Consider the following 16,212-nt stretch of genomic DNA (forward strand, 5'->3'; position numbering starts at 1 on the left):
AAACTCACCAAACTGGGAATCAACCCTTATATCACTAGGTGGGTTGCAAACTGGCTCACAGATAGGACCCAGAGAGGGAAAGTAGCAGATTCCAAGTCAGACTGCTGACCTGTCATGTATGGAGTCACACAGGAATGGTCCTGGGTCCTCTCCTGTTTGGCATCTACTTCTCAGAAGTCCATACCAACACTGATGGACTCCGGCTGACCAAGTTTGCAGATGACTGCAAGTTGGGAGCCATTATTAACCCCCCAAGTGATGCAAACATCCAACAGAAAGGCCTCACTGAGATCAATGACTGGTGTTGGAGCCATGGCCTTAAGCTTAACACCAAAAAACCCGTTGTCATCCCCTTTGGTAAAAAACTCAGTTCCTACTAATTACCACATTGATTAGCCCACTGAACACTGAAGGTGTTATAAGAGATCTGTGCATCTAGATTGACAGCAACCTCTCCTTCGACCACCACATTGCCACTGTGGTCAGAAAGTCATATGTGGCACATCTCATAACGAAGGGTTTTGAATCCAGGTAGAGGTCATTATTTCTCTCTACTCATCCCTCATTAGACCAATCATCGAGTATAATGCCCCATTTGGCATGTACCTCACTAGACACCTACAACAGATGGAGAGGCCACAGAAGTACCTCACAAAGTGGATCTTAGGCCTTAAACACATGTCCTACATGGACAGACTCAAGAAATGTCAGCTATTCTCTGTGTCTTATCATCTACTTAGAGGCAATCTCTGCTTGACTTACAAAGCCATGTCTGACCCAGCCCTGCTAGAAATGCTACACCTAAAGAAATCACAATCCCTACACACCACACACTCCAGAGACCTCAACCTCATTACCACAATCAACAGAACATGCTGGAGGGACAGGTTCATCACCCAGAGACTGCCCATGCTATGGAATAGACTTCCCATACATGTCAAGCAGAGCACCTCACTGACCCTCTTCAAGAGAAATCTTGATGAGTGGATGGGTAACAGAAAGTTCACCCTGGGGATCACTCCAGTGCTGCTAGTGGATAGAGGCACTGGGAGCTAACGTTGGGCTGCATGATGCCAGGGCACTTTTATGGGCTAGGATTGTAAAGGCTCCAGGGCCATTAGCCTAGTACACACCTATGAACAAATGACCCTATGAACATAGCTGTTTCTTTAAATTCAGATTTTTCTTAAAAATTAAAGGACAGGCATTCACCAGCAATCCTCTTCATGTCGACATCTGTGGTCAAAATAGTCCAATTCCTTCTTATGATGTCTCAATCAAAAGAAATTTGAGTAAGTTATAATTCAGTCTACTCAAGTAGAGCCATACATACATACATATATATATATATATATATATTGTGTGTGTGTGTGTGTGTGTGTGTGTGTGTGTGTGTGTGTGTGTGTATATATATATATATATATATATATATATATATATATATATATATATATATATATATATATATAGGGTCTATATTACAACGTCGACCTCACAGGAGTCCGAATGTTGTAATATCGAACCCATATGTTCGAAATGCGAAAATAGAGAAGCCATGGAACACCAAACTTTTTCCCAGGGAAAAAAATTGGTGGACCGTTTTTGCGGCTTTGCTATTTCCTCCACTGTGGTGCTATCTTGGAGTTGGTATATTTAAGTAGGGAGGTGAGGGGGGGCAAAGCTCCCCACATTAGTTTAAGTTTAAAGTGTATGTTTTTTTTTTTGTACTGGAACAGCTATATATAAACTACACACACACACACACACACACACACACACAATGTATATAGGTCTATTTCACATACCCGAAATACCACATAACCGAAGCCCACCTAATTGAGCCAAGAATGCCAAAACTTCAAATAAACGAACAATCACAAAGCCAAAATGGTTCCCAGGGTAAGTAATAATGTCATAATTCACAGGGGTATTTATTTCTAAAAGGGTATTATTATGCACTTCTTTGCATTTAGTTTGAGGCCATGGCTCTGGCACCAGTCATTAATCTGCATTAGACCTTTCTGCACAACATCAACATCATTCTGGGAGTCAATGATTGCCCCCAACTTGTCGCCATCAGCAAATCTGGTCAGCCAAAGGCCATTTACCATGCCTTTCAACTTCTCAGTACTAAAAATCTGGGCAAAGCTAAATGTAATGGAGGAACAAACCCAAAAAATTAGGGAGAAATTTTAAATATTTGTCTTATAAACTTAGAAATTTTCTAGAATAAAAGGTTGTATGTTACCATGCATTTTCTGAAGGATATGAAGCCTGAAGCTCAAATGCTTGGTTCATAGGTTCATAGGCTGGTACTAGGCTATCGGCCCTAGGGCCTATGCAAGCCTAGCCATAACAATTCCCAATTCCCTGGATATTTCGTCCCACAATATTTACTTCTTTGGGCCCCTGTCTAGCAGGGCAACTGACATGATCCCCGGGGTGAATTTCCTATCTCCCATGCAATCATCAAGGTTCCTTTTGAAGAAGGCCAATGAGGCGCTCTGCTTGACATGTATAGGCAGTCTATTCCAGAGTATGGGAAGTCTCTGGGTCAGAAACCTATCCCTCCAGCATGTTTTGTTCATTGTGATAACAAGGTTTAGATCCCTGGAGCGTGTGGCTCTGAGGGATTGGGATTTCTTTAAGTGTAGCATGTCCAAAAGCTCAGGGTTTGACATGGCCTTGTATGTTAAGCAGAGATCACCTCTGAGTAAACAATATGCCAGAGTATAGCTGGAGTTTTTTAAGACGGTCAGCATATGGCATCTGCTTTAGGCCTGTGATTCTTTTAGTGAGGTATTTCTGTGGCCTTTCCAGCTGTTGCAGATGTCTTGTGTGGTACATACCAAATGGGGCATTATACTCTATAATGGGTTTAATGAGGGATGAGTACAGTGGGAAAAGCCCTTAGTGATGAGGTGTGCCACATACAAGGATTTCCTGACTGTTGTGGCAATGTGGTTATCGAAAGTGAGACCACTGTCCACCTGTGTCCCTAAGTCTCTCATCACACTTTCGATGTTTAGCATCCTGCCACCTATGTGGTAATTCATGGGTACATGTTTTTTTCCAAAGGGGATAACTATACATTTCTTGGCATTAAGCTTGAGCCCATGGCTCTGGCACCAGGCATCTGTTTCTGTAAGGCCTTTTGTAGAATATCCACATCATTTGGGGATTCAATAATGGCTCCCAGTTTGCAGTCATCTGCAAACTTTGTTAGCCAGAGTCCCTTAGTGTTGGCCTGTACTTCAGAGAAGTAGATGCCAAACAAGAGTGGTCCCAGGACTGAACCCTGAGGTACTCCACTTGTCACTTGTCTGGAGCTGGATTTGGAGTCGGCTACTTTTACAGTCTGGGTTCTGTCAGTAAGCCAGTTGGTAACCCATCGAGTGACGTAGGTATTAATGCCCAGCTTATTAAGTTTATCTATGATTCCAAAGTGGGGGGTGGTGTCAAAGGCCTTGGCGAGGTCCAGATAGGCTGTGTGGACCACCTTAACCTCATCCACAGCTCTGGAGACTGATTAGAAGAAGTCAGTCAGATTCAGGAGACAAAATCGGCCCTTCACAAACCCAAACTGGGTGGGGTCCAGTGTTTGAAGGTTGCCAATGTCTTTGTTTATAAGTTCCATGATAATGCGTTCCATGCCCTTGCAGATCAGGCTTTCATCAAGTGAATTTAATCCTCACTGATTTGCCTCAAAAATCCAGAAAACCACAGATTTTATGAGGAACAGACCAAAACCATGCAGCAAAAATCTAGTCATTCTGCAAATATCTGAACAGCTGAGAGGTGTGCTATCTACATTTGCCTTGACATCTAAAAAGTATAGGAGGGGGCCCACCACTAAGCCCTGTGGAACTCCAGTGGTGACTATCCTCCTACTGGATGTGGAGTGCCACATTCTAACAACATCTGGTGACGTAGAGGCTTACTCCTAGTTTTGTGAAGTTATCTATAATACCCAGGTGAGGTATTGTGTCAGATGTCTTGGCCAGGTCTTACCCTCATCCATAACTTTGGTGACCTTCTCAAAGAAGTCCTCTAGCCCTTAATGAAGCTGAACTGGGATGGGTCTAGAGTCTGGAGATTTCCTATGTCGTCGTTAATCAGGTCCATGATTATCCTTTCCATAGCCTTGCATATGAGGCTATTCAGACTTAAAGGTTGGTAGTTTCCTGGGCCAGTTGATGGTCCCCCCTTATGCAGAGGGATGACTGTTGCTGTCCTCCACGCTACTGGGATAAAGCCTGTCTGATGACTGTGGTTAAGTAGAGATCTGAGTGGGTCTGCTAGGTCACATGTCATGTTTCAAGCTATTTAATAGGCCCCTGGGATTCCATTAGGAACCGTTGATGCCATCTTTTCTAGCTTTAGAGAGTGCAGTGATGACCTGCTTCTCTGTGATAACAGGCAAAGAAATGGCAGGGTTATCTTATGGGAAGTGACCTGAGCTGACGAGGGGATGACATTTGAGCTGAATTTATCAGCCAGCAGGTTTGCTATTTCTTCTATATGAGTATAGGCAGTGCCATCTACAGCCAACTCGGCATATGTTGAGTGTTTCCCTTCAAAGTTTGGACATAACTAAAAATGCTTTGTCATTATCCTTTGCTTGGTAGGCTATTTTAATCTTGTGTTTAGTTTTTGAAGCCTTGACTAGTTCCCTGATTTGATTGTTGAGACTAATGAGGGATTTGTTTCTCTGCTGTGCACCCTCCCACTTACTTGTAGACAGGAATTTATTCCTTCTGTTGTACAGTCTATTTATGCCAGAGGTCCATCAGGGTGGCTTGTTTTTCTGGCTAGAGCTGGGTTTAGTTCAGTCAGGTACTGCTGTTTCTATGCAGTTGTTTAAATAGTTGTATAGGGCATTCTTGTATACTTCTGAATAGGCCTCCTTCAGGGTTGGGGGAACTTTAAAATTACCTATGCTATCACTTAATAGGGTGTAATTTGCCTAGGAAAAATTCTTTAGAGTTTTAGGGTTTGATGGGGGTACCACTGTTACATTTACTTCAAAGAAGACTGATTTATGATCTGAGCTTACCAATGAGGACATTACGCTTGGGGGGGGGGTGCAACTCTCTCCCATGTTTGTGAGCAATATGTCAAAGATATTTGAGCCATTAGAGGGAGTGCAGACCAGGAGCTGTTCCACAGCATTTGCATTGACAAAGTCCAGGAATCACTGAGCCTGCATGTTAGTGGTAGTGTATGTTCCCCATTTTATGTAGGGGTAGTTAAAATTGCCCAAATGTAGTGTTTTGGACTAAATGGTAAGTTATCCCAGTAACTTCAAGTATGTGGAGTGATTTTCATGGTTCATGGTTGGGGACCTGTAGCTAGTGATGATATGGTGGTGAATTTTGCCTGTGGTCAGCTGGACATGGAGTAGCTCAAGCAAGCCATCCTGCTTGACCAATCTAGTGGTAAGATGTTTTTATATAGATGGAAACACCCCCTCCTTTCATTTTTTCCTTTTCAGAGGGTGGCATGAATATGTGCCAGGCATTGTAACCTTGCACTGTTGGGGTGCTTTCCACAGCCTTGAATCACATCTCTGTAACTGCACACGTGTCAGCATTCTCCAGGGTGATGAAAGCTTCCAGGGAGTGCAGTTTCTTGTTAAGAATTCTGGCACTTTCCAGGGAGTGCAGTTTCTTGTTAAGGATTCTGGCACTGAGCAGTAGTACCTTCAGGTTGGCATTCAAATAATTTGTTATGCTGATAGGTTTGTTGGTTTGGAAATTCCTAAAAAAGGCACTGTGGGGTTGGCTAATGCCTTGGCCAGTATTCGAAAGCCTAGCAGCAACAGGTGCAGACCATCTCTGGCAAAGCAGTGTGGTCTGTTGATTATGCCATTCCAGGCTGACAAATACTGGATCCCCTTGGAATGACTCCAGTAGCTAAGCCAATTATTGAAGTCAATAATTTTTTATTTGTATTGTGGTATCATTCCTGGTGACTGTGTGTGTGTGTGTGTGTGTGTGTGTGTGTGTGTGTGTGTGTGTGTGTGTGTGTGTGTGTGTGTGTACCTATACATATAGTTTACCCTTTATTGACCAGTTGCAGCTAAATTGGTCTCGTATTGTCGACACACTTTAGTGAATAATGCAGTGGGTCAACAGTTGTGCAATAACTGACAATCCCTTGGGTTGTGAAATATGCCCCTTCACCAGGAATTATGCGACCTCTGAGTTAATATATATAATTATCAGTGGCAAGGGGTGCAGTGAATCTTGTCTCCTGCAAAAAACATTGTTTTTTTATTCTGCATGTTTCAAGGAGAAACTTCAGTGTATGCTGAAAAGCATGTCAACATTTGCATTTTGATGTTTCTGTCAATGTTAACCATATCTACATAACATTGATTTCAAAGAATGCCATTATACACACACACACACACACACACACACACACACACACACACACACACACACACACACACACGTGGAGTTTTTTTATGTATTTATCTATACTTGTTAACCAGGTTAGTGGACTAGTCAGCCAACAATTTTCAGTCACGATTTCAGCTCAGATGAGAACAAATTACAGTGTTACACCAAGAGGTAAGTACGTATGTAAAGATTACAACTTGCAAAGCAGGAGATAAAGTATAACACAACAAATTACATTCATTAAATGCATAAGAAGAGATAATATGAACATTGAAGGAACAAATACAGTTCATTACAGTTCTGAAAAAACTGGATTACTCATAGTCATGATTTCAATAAGAAATTATTCAAGGACCACGTGACACTAATTCAGACTGTATATGCTCTATTAGCTACTACACTGGAAACATCAACATTTAGTTTCTTTAAGTAAATTCTCATTGAGTTTATCTTTAAAACTAGTCATTGCCTGCTGTTTCTTTACTTTGATTTGAAAATGGCTCCAAATAGCTGGCCCTTTTCACACGTTTTAAATATTTGTCTCAGCAGAAACAGAGAGCATTATCTTGGCTGCCTTTGAGGCTGTATGTTTGATCATTGATGGGCAGGTTTGCTTTTAATGGGGGAGTGGCCCAATGTAATGTTTTTAAATGAAGTTGGGCTAGAAGTAATGTAACCTTGCTTTCATACAGGTAACCAGTTAAAGCTTTTTAGTATTACCCGAACAACCAAATTCATGGCCATTCAAATTCAAACTGAAAAGTACAGACAGGTAAAGGTACAGACAGGTAAAGGTACAGACAGGTAAAGGTACAGACAGGTAAAGTGCAAATATCTGCCTACCATATTTTATAGCATGCTTCTCACAATCAATCTGAAAATCATTTTTAGGTAGGGAATCACTGTTGCTGCAAAGAGTTTTATATCCCCGTAAATAAAAAATATCAACAAGACGGCATACAGCCTACTGACCTTTCCACCTTCATTACACCAGTTCAAACCAGTAAGATCTACAAATGATAGTTTCCACCAGTACTAACCATAATGGTAAACCAGTTACAAACAGCAACTGACATTTCAAAAGCGCATTTTTTGGATACCAAAAACCTTAAAAGAGAGGAAGTTCCCAGAGAAGACACAGGAAATGGCAACAGATGGAGTAGAAGGGAGCAGAGCTGTTTACCAGGAGTTACGACGCAGGCAATGAACACATTGGCATACAGTTAGTATATGTGTGTGTGGGTGAGGGAGACCACCCACAAAGAATTTTAGGACAGAGGACTGTCTTTTACTAGAAGAGGTCTGGAGTAAGAATCCTTCCTTACTGCGCATGAGAAAAATAAAATGGTATATAAGAGGATTCATATCTGAATGGGCAAGGGGCCAGAGCCACTCAGAAAATGGCAAAACAAAACAGTCACAACTACTGAATATGGACTTTGCATGACTTCAGGAAAAGCATCACTTAAGGAAGAGGATAAATACTTATGTTCTTGGAGAGCAGCAAGCTTGCCTTCATCAAGTTACTCCACAATGATGGCTAATATGACATTCTTATTTGAAAATAAATTAAACTTTCAGATGCTCACAGGTTCTAAAGACCATAACTGTAGATGGATTCATGTACATGAACTTACTGTAGTTTCTGTAAATAATAACATCATATTAAAATGCCCCTTATGTAACTGAAAAAGCTTTTTTCCAGTTGAGGTAAAGTAATGTAGGGTCTACATGAGTCACGAGATCACCTTCTGTAGTCTGGTTAAATGTGTTTTTCTAAGGTAGTCAGGGCTGGCCTTTGATCAATTGGTGCCCTAGGCAAAAGGGTTCCACAGCACCCCCCTACACCACTTGTTGTCCCCATCCTAGTTCACCTACACCATCCAGATTACTGGAAAAGTGCCCCTGTTAGAGTGGTGCCCTAGGAGGTTGCTTAGTTGGCCTGTGCTAAGGCCAGCTATGAAGGTAGTATATCAAATGCCATATACTTACCAAAAACACTTCACTCATTCACCAGTACAAAGTAATATGCAGGCAGTGTGAGTACATCCAGTGGTTCAAGACAGACCTCTCAGCATATACTGGCATTGCTAAGGAGCCACTATACCCAAAAACTTACACAGAGGTTCTTAAAAGAGCTCCCACCATCACGTTTGCACTTTGTGACATGGAACCTGAGCACGATCTTGTTGTTAGTGTCCAACTCGGGCAACTGAGAAGATCTCAACCAGAAATGAATGCAGAGTCCTATTAGGACCCTAAACATTACACCAGAGGATTTAAGTATGGAAGGTCACTAAGCTACTGAACCTTCAATACGAGACTGTGGTACCTCATATGGAACCAAATAAGAGGGAGAATTTAGCTACACCCATTAAGGAGAAGGAATTCCTATGGTTTATTAATAACCTTAAGAAAAATAAAGTACCAGGCACAAATGGGTTGATGTCCAGTTTTATAAGCAGACAAGATTCTCTTCAGCTTGGACAAAGGTAACTTGACAGAAGCAATATTCAATGACCACACAAAGGCCTTTGACCTAATGAATCCCCAGGTTCTCCATATCTCTCCTCAGAACACAAGCATCAGTAACATGTCTGTCACCTGGTTCCAAGACTTCTTGTCAAAGCGATTCTTCACAGTTAAATTAGGCTTTTCCTTCCTCTCAGCTCATACCTATTTCAGTGGGAATTCTAGAAGGTTCTATCCTTGCTCTTCTTCTTGTCATTAACAAACTAGCTCATGACCTTCCTGCTCTACAGGTCATCCTCTGTGCTGATGACCTGGTAATCTTTAGGTCCAGCTACAACCACTCAACAAACCAAACTCAACTGCAAAGAGATCTCAACTCCCGCAGTTCATTAACCAAAGAACATACACATAGGCTATTTGCTGCTACCCAAAAACATAAAAGATCACCAAAGACACTCAGTATCACCATCCTTTATGATACAACAACAGAAACAACCATCTCCTTCAAATACGTCAGTTTATGGCATGATAACTTGCTAACATTTCATATGTATACTGAGAAGTTAAGGGCAAAAGTTAACTCACTTCTCTTCTGGCCAGGAAAATCTCATCCCAACTATCCAAACCAGCCAGGGCAGCTACAGGTAAATGAGTTCTTCTGACCCAACATAATTTGGACTGTCCATATTATCCATCGCTTATAAGAAAAACTCCTCCATGATACAGATTATCGATAACAAAATCTGTTACTTCATCACTAACTCATCCCCTCATGAGTACCACTGCCTCACACTCATAAAAGGAAAATGTCACCTAGTGCAGCACAGAGAAGACCTGCTACTAATGCTCTCATCTTCCTACTTCTCCAACCCAACCCCTCCTCATGGCTGCTACCAAACCGTATTGTAAACACACACATTACAGCCTTAGATGCTCCTCCCAAACAACCCCAGCCACTCCAAACCCCCAAAGCCAGGCTACAATGCATCAACCACTCATTCTCCATGGTCACTCCTAAAATATAGAAATCACCCCCTCCTCACCTAAAGGAAGTACAATCCCTTCTCCCTATTTTCCGAACTTAAAAAATTCATCCACACCAAGTTAAACTGTACTTGTCAAACTTCTGTTTTTGATATGTACACCTTTCTGTTCCACTTTTTCTTCTTTGTGAAGTATTTTACCTGGTAATTACTTGCAAATGGTCAGTTGTGGTCAGTGTACTACCCCAGAAAACAAATGAAAAATAAAATAAAACAAATTAAAATACTTCAACCTCTCTTAACAACATTATATCATGACATGCTTGCCTATGGATGCTTTGGCTTGGAAATGCCCTGGAATAAGCTCCTCTTGTATGGGGACATCAGGAGTTCCCAGAGGATGTGATAACCATTTGAGAGCATTATACTAGGAGATGATGGCTAAATTTTATATAAATGGTGGGTTTTGTCACAATATTATGCTGTCCAATCAGATGATGATGCAGAGATGTCCCTCATTACATTCATATTCACTACTGCAGGGACTGACGTATAGAGATATCATGATGTGTATCCCCGAAACAGGGTTATAAAACGATACAGCAGCTGTCACTCAGACTCATTACTGGAGGGAGTGTCGTATAGTAATGTCATGATTTGATGACCAGGGTTATAAGATTATACAGCAGCTGTCACTCAGATTCACTACTGCAGTGCATGTCGTATAGCGATGTCATGATTTGAGGACCAGGGCTATAAGATGATACAGCAGCTGTCACTCAGATTCACTGTTGCAGGAAGTGTCGTATAGCGATGTCATGATTTGATGACCAGGGTTATAAGATGATACAGCAGCTGTCACTCAGATTCACTGTTGCAGGGAGTGTCGTACAGGGACATCATGATTTGATGACCAGAGTTATAAGATGATACAGCAGCTGTCACTCAGATTCACTGTTGCAGGGAGTGTCATATAGCGATGTCATGATTTGATGACCAGGGTTATAAGATGATATAGCCACTGTCACTCAGATTCACTGTTGCAGGGAGTGTCGTATAGTGACTTCATGATTTGATGACCAGGGTTATAAGACGATATAGCCACTGTCACTCAGATTCACTGTTGCAGGGAGTGTCGTATAGCGACTTCATGATTTGATGACCAGGGTTATAAGATTATACAGCAGCTGTCACTCAGATTCACTGTTGCAGGGAGTGTCATATAGTGATGTCATGATTTGATGACCAGGGTTATAAGATGATACAGCAGCTGTCACTCAGATTCACTACTGCAGTGCATGTCGTATATCGATGTCATTATTTGAGGACCACGATTATAAGATGATACAGCAGCTATCACTCAATTCACTACTGCAGAGAGTGTCGTATAGTAATGTCATTATTTGATGACCAGGGTTTTAAGATGATATAGCAGTTGTCACTCAGATTCACTGTTGCAGGGAGTGTCGTGTAGCGATGTCATGATTTGATGACCAGGGTTATAAGATGATACAGCGGCTGTCACTCAGATTCACTACTGCAGTGCATGTCGTATAGCGATGTCATGATTGGATTACCAGGGTTATAAGATGATACACCAGCTGTCACTCAGATTCACTGTTGCAGGGAGTGTCATGTAGTGATGTCATGATTTGAGGACCAGGGCTATAAGATGATACAGCAGCTGTCACTCAGATTCACTGTTGCAGGGAGTGTCGTAGCGATGTCATGATTTGATGACCAGGGTTATAAGATTATACAGCAGCTGTCATTCAGATTCCCTACTGCAGGGTGTGACATATGGTAATAGTATCATGTGTGACCCTCCCTGCTGCTGAACAACAGTCATACTTGCTCAGGTTACACAACTACACAAGGAGTTGTGCAATCTGTATAAGGTCTTCTACCCTCTCCCTCAAATCGGAAAACTGGGCCATGGCTGCATCATTCTTTTCCTCTCTGCTGACCTTTCCAGTGCCTTAACACCTAGGTTTATAGGTGCTTTGGTAAGTAATAGGCTACCTGACTTTGAAGGCCATTTTAACCCTTGTCAATTTTTGTCAAAGGTGAGGATCAAAGCCTTTACTTTGTGTCTGTGAGGCAAACACCATAATCACCATTATGTCAACCACAAACCTTTGTCACCTGTAGGATGGATGAATGATTTGCCCTTGTACAAAGAGGGCAGCAACACATGACGTTTTTTTGGTTAGCTTTAATATGAGCCCTGGGTTTGATGCTTATGATGGAATCTTAACTTTATCTAGGTAGGGGGCAGAGACATTAAATTATCTCTTTAACTTGAAGACATTTAACTTAAAATAACTAATCCTGCAGAGATTTGTGTATGTATATATGTGGCTAGAATCTTACTTACAGCCAGTTATAATTTAAAGATTCAAACCGTGTACATCTTGTACATATCATATGGTGCCTTCAAGGGTATAATTCCAGACAACCAGGGGCTGGAGTGATGCAGATCAGGTTAGTTATTTCTAATAATCAAGCTCTTTATCTTGGTAGTGGTAACTAAGAAACATTTTTGTACTCCGCAGCTCAGAAGGTGAAGAAGGCTATGTAGATGTGGAGTTTCTTTCTCTGCGTTATTCTGTCTAGACTCATTTTTGTCATATTTTTCTCTTTTCCTGTACCTCCAACTATGATTTATCTACTTTCATTACTAAATTATTTAGATTCATAGGTTCATATGTGTTTACTATGCTAACGACCACAAGGGCCTTTTTAAGCCTAGCCATGCAACCCATATCTCTGACAAGTTGTGAAACCTTTGATAAGTGTAATCAAGGATTTGGGAGATTAAACATTTACAAGCAGGGGCCTGGGAGATGAACCATTTGCAGGTTACCTGTGTCCATTAGAGACATAGGTGACAAACCAGGGATGAATTTCCTGTTCCCCATCCAATCGTCCAAGTTACACTTGAATTGGATTATGGGGGAACTCTGCTTCAAATGGATTTGCTTCCTTTTAGTTGTTTTTGTGACCTTAAGTCAGCAATCCAAAAATTGTATTTGGGAAGTTTGAAAAAGGCTACAGTTTCTTTCTTTTCTGCAACTTAATAAGCTTCATTAACTGTCTATAGAGAGTACCTGCATGCTTATAATAAAAAAAAGACTTTGGGCAGTATAAAGCCGTGCTAACTATACAACCCATAATACCACAGTGATGCAATGACAGCTGCAAACAAGCTACCTTACATCATCCCATAATCATGGGTGACTTCAATATGGACAAACAGATGGCACCCAAAGCCACAAGATCAGACCCCCTCACTGAGCAGTTACTTACTCAACATCAATCAAACTGCCAACACATAAACCCTCCCCAACTCCATCAGCAAACATTCCCTGTTTTGGCAGCATTAAGCTTTAAATGACAAAGAGTATCTCTTACCTTCTTTGCTTCAAAATCCATCTTTGAATCTAAAGGTAAAATACTGCAAGTAAAGAATAGCTAAAACCTAAAAAAATGATCTGAATCAAAAGAAGATCATTTCATTAGAATGTGGAAAATACAGATGGGATTTCAGCTTATTTAAAAAGAAATATATATATCACTGCACAATTTTACCTTTAACACCCCTGCAGCATTCATGACTAATCATGCCCCTCCACAGGAGTGGGACAACAGAAATAAAGGTGGACCATTCTAGATTTTTGTCTGCCAAATGGCTTGATTGGTGACCAATGAATTGTTCAGCAAGAGACATGGTTGCAAGATCACATACAAGACTGACCAACATGCAGCTCAGGCAGACTTTCTGCTAGTAAGGAATGGACATTGAGGTAGAATCAGAGGTTAAGATGTCATTCCCTATGAAACAGTCAGCTCACAACATAAACCACTCGTGGCCACAATCAGCTGTAAGCAGTGGTCAGAGAAGATGCTAAGGTCAACAAAGACTAGGATGAAGACCTAGAAGTTGACTGGACTGAAATCACAAGAATTCAGGGAAATACTGAGGATTCGAGCACCACAGGAAGAAAAGAAAGTGGATTTAAAGAAGAAAGGCAGCATAAATAAAATAAATAAATCAAATAAATACAAATAAATAAACCTCAAAACAGCATGTGTGAGAACTATGTATTCAGCTGAGCCAGGTATGGGAATAGCGTACATAAGGAAAGCTGCTGGTGGAATGCAGAAGTCCAAGAAATCATCAAGAAAAAGAAGGAGTGGAGGAAAAAGTGTGAGAAAGAAAAGAAGACCAGACTAAGAGGAAATACTGATTGGCTGACACAGAGGCTACGAGCAGATGCAATAGCAAAGAACAAGGCATCAAAATCACTCTACCCAGTTCTTGAAAGTGACTCTGCAGACGGAACAAAGAAAATCTATTAGGTTGCAAGGTGAAGACAGCAACATAAAGAAGGTAGTCATCACTCACTGTGCATAAGGGATGTCAAGAACAACTTACTTGCCAGTTCAGAGGAAATCAAAGACAGATGGAAGGAATACATTCAGCAGTTTTTGAATGAAAAAAACCCCACAGAAGCTGTACTGCCCCAGACACAGGCTACAATGAAAGAAGAAGAGGACCCCACATTAGAAAACGTAAGAACAGCACTAAGGAAAATGAAGTCAGGGAGATACTAGGTGGGGACAGGTGTTAGGCATGCTTTGGGGTATATGTGACATGGACAGGGGAGTGAAGTTTTCACTGAACCTGTCAACCAGCAGGTTTGCTATATCCACAGATTCTGTATACATAGTACCATTAACTACGAGTTCAACACAAAATTGGCTTTGTTCCAAGTCAGACTTTCCCCGTAAACAAATGTTAAATAAATAAATAAAATAAAAATAAAAACAACTGTATAAAAGTTCAACCTGCCAAATATTAGTAGGTGCATGTAACACAAAAGCTGGAAATAGACATTTAAAAAAGCTCCCATGTATATATAATAGGTGAGAATAATAACGTCTTATCATAATTGTTACATTATCTATATTTTTTGGAATGTGAATGGCCTCACAGGTATAGATGAAAAGGAACAAGCATTGAATTATATTAAGAAATGCAGAGTGCAAATAGCAATGCGACAGGAAACACATTTGGAAAGATGTGAGCATGTGAATTTGAAAAATAAATAGTTTCAGGCAGGAGACTTAGCAGAGTGTCAGGATCAAAGGAAAGGGGGAGTACTAATTGCTAGATGTTTCCAGTAGTGATTGGAAAAAGATACTAATGATAGATTTGTGGTAGTGAGGGGCGACTGACAAGGGAAGAGAATTACGCTGGCATGGATTTATATTCCACCTAAAACTGCTATTATGGAGATTAAGAACATTTTGGAGAGAAATAATTAGCTTTCAGCAGGGAATACTATTTATAGGTGAAGACTGAAATTTGGTTTGCAACAGTGAGAATGTACCTGGGGAACCTAGAAGAGGAATATAACAAAATACCGTAGGAAGTCAATAAGAATTTACATATTATTCCTCAAGGTACAACAACTGGGCTAGACTACACATAAATTATATCTCACAGGAACATGAGTATTTAATTGAAATCTTCTACATACATCCAATAACTATTTAAGGTCATGTGCCATGAAACAACTAAGATACAAATACAGACTAATGAAGTAAAAATGAGATACTGGTGCTTTCTCACCTACCTGTTATAAAGACAAGAATTTAAGAAATGGATATTGGAAATTATTCGAGCATTATTAGGGAAGATAGAAATGTATTCAGAATTTATAGCTAGTCAGTGGGATAAAATGAAAGTGAAGTTTAAAACTAGAGTAGAAATAAAAGATAAAGATATATGGTTATGAAGTAAAAGGAATTATTTAGAAAGGCTGACAAAGGTTAAATCTCACAGAACAAGAAGAGGCACAACTGCAGAGAGATAAAGAGAAAATATGGAAGATATAATATGCATAAGTTTAGAAAGACTGCTTTTAAGCAGCTGCATTTTGACAATAACTCCAGATAACAAAAACATTTAGCACAATGACCTAGGCAACAAAAAGAAGAAAGGGTCATTGCCAAACTTAGGGAGCCTATAACTAGAAAAATAACCAAAGAGCCAGTAGAGGTATTAAAGATATTTCTGAAATTTTATGAAACTTTGGATAAAGCAGAAAAATGCGGAACTCAAGAAAAAGCAGAAATGGAAATATTTATGGAAGACTTAAGCATGTCAAAGTTAGAGGTAGATAAAGTTCAACAATTAACAGTTAAAATAGGAGGAGATGAGATAAAAATTGTGATGTACAGTCAATCTGCAGGGAATAATACAGGAACAGATGGTATTCCTGTGGAAGTTTGAAAGTTAGCAGGGAAGAAAGGGATAAAGATCCGAAAGGTTTTGTTAAACT

Source organism: Protopterus annectens, chromosome 4.part0, assembly GCF_019279795.1.
Source record: "Protopterus annectens isolate FY-2018-M chromosome 4.part0, PAN1.0, whole genome shotgun sequence".
Taxonomy (NCBI): domain Eukaryota; kingdom Metazoa; phylum Chordata; order Ceratodontiformes; family Protopteridae; genus Protopterus; species Protopterus annectens.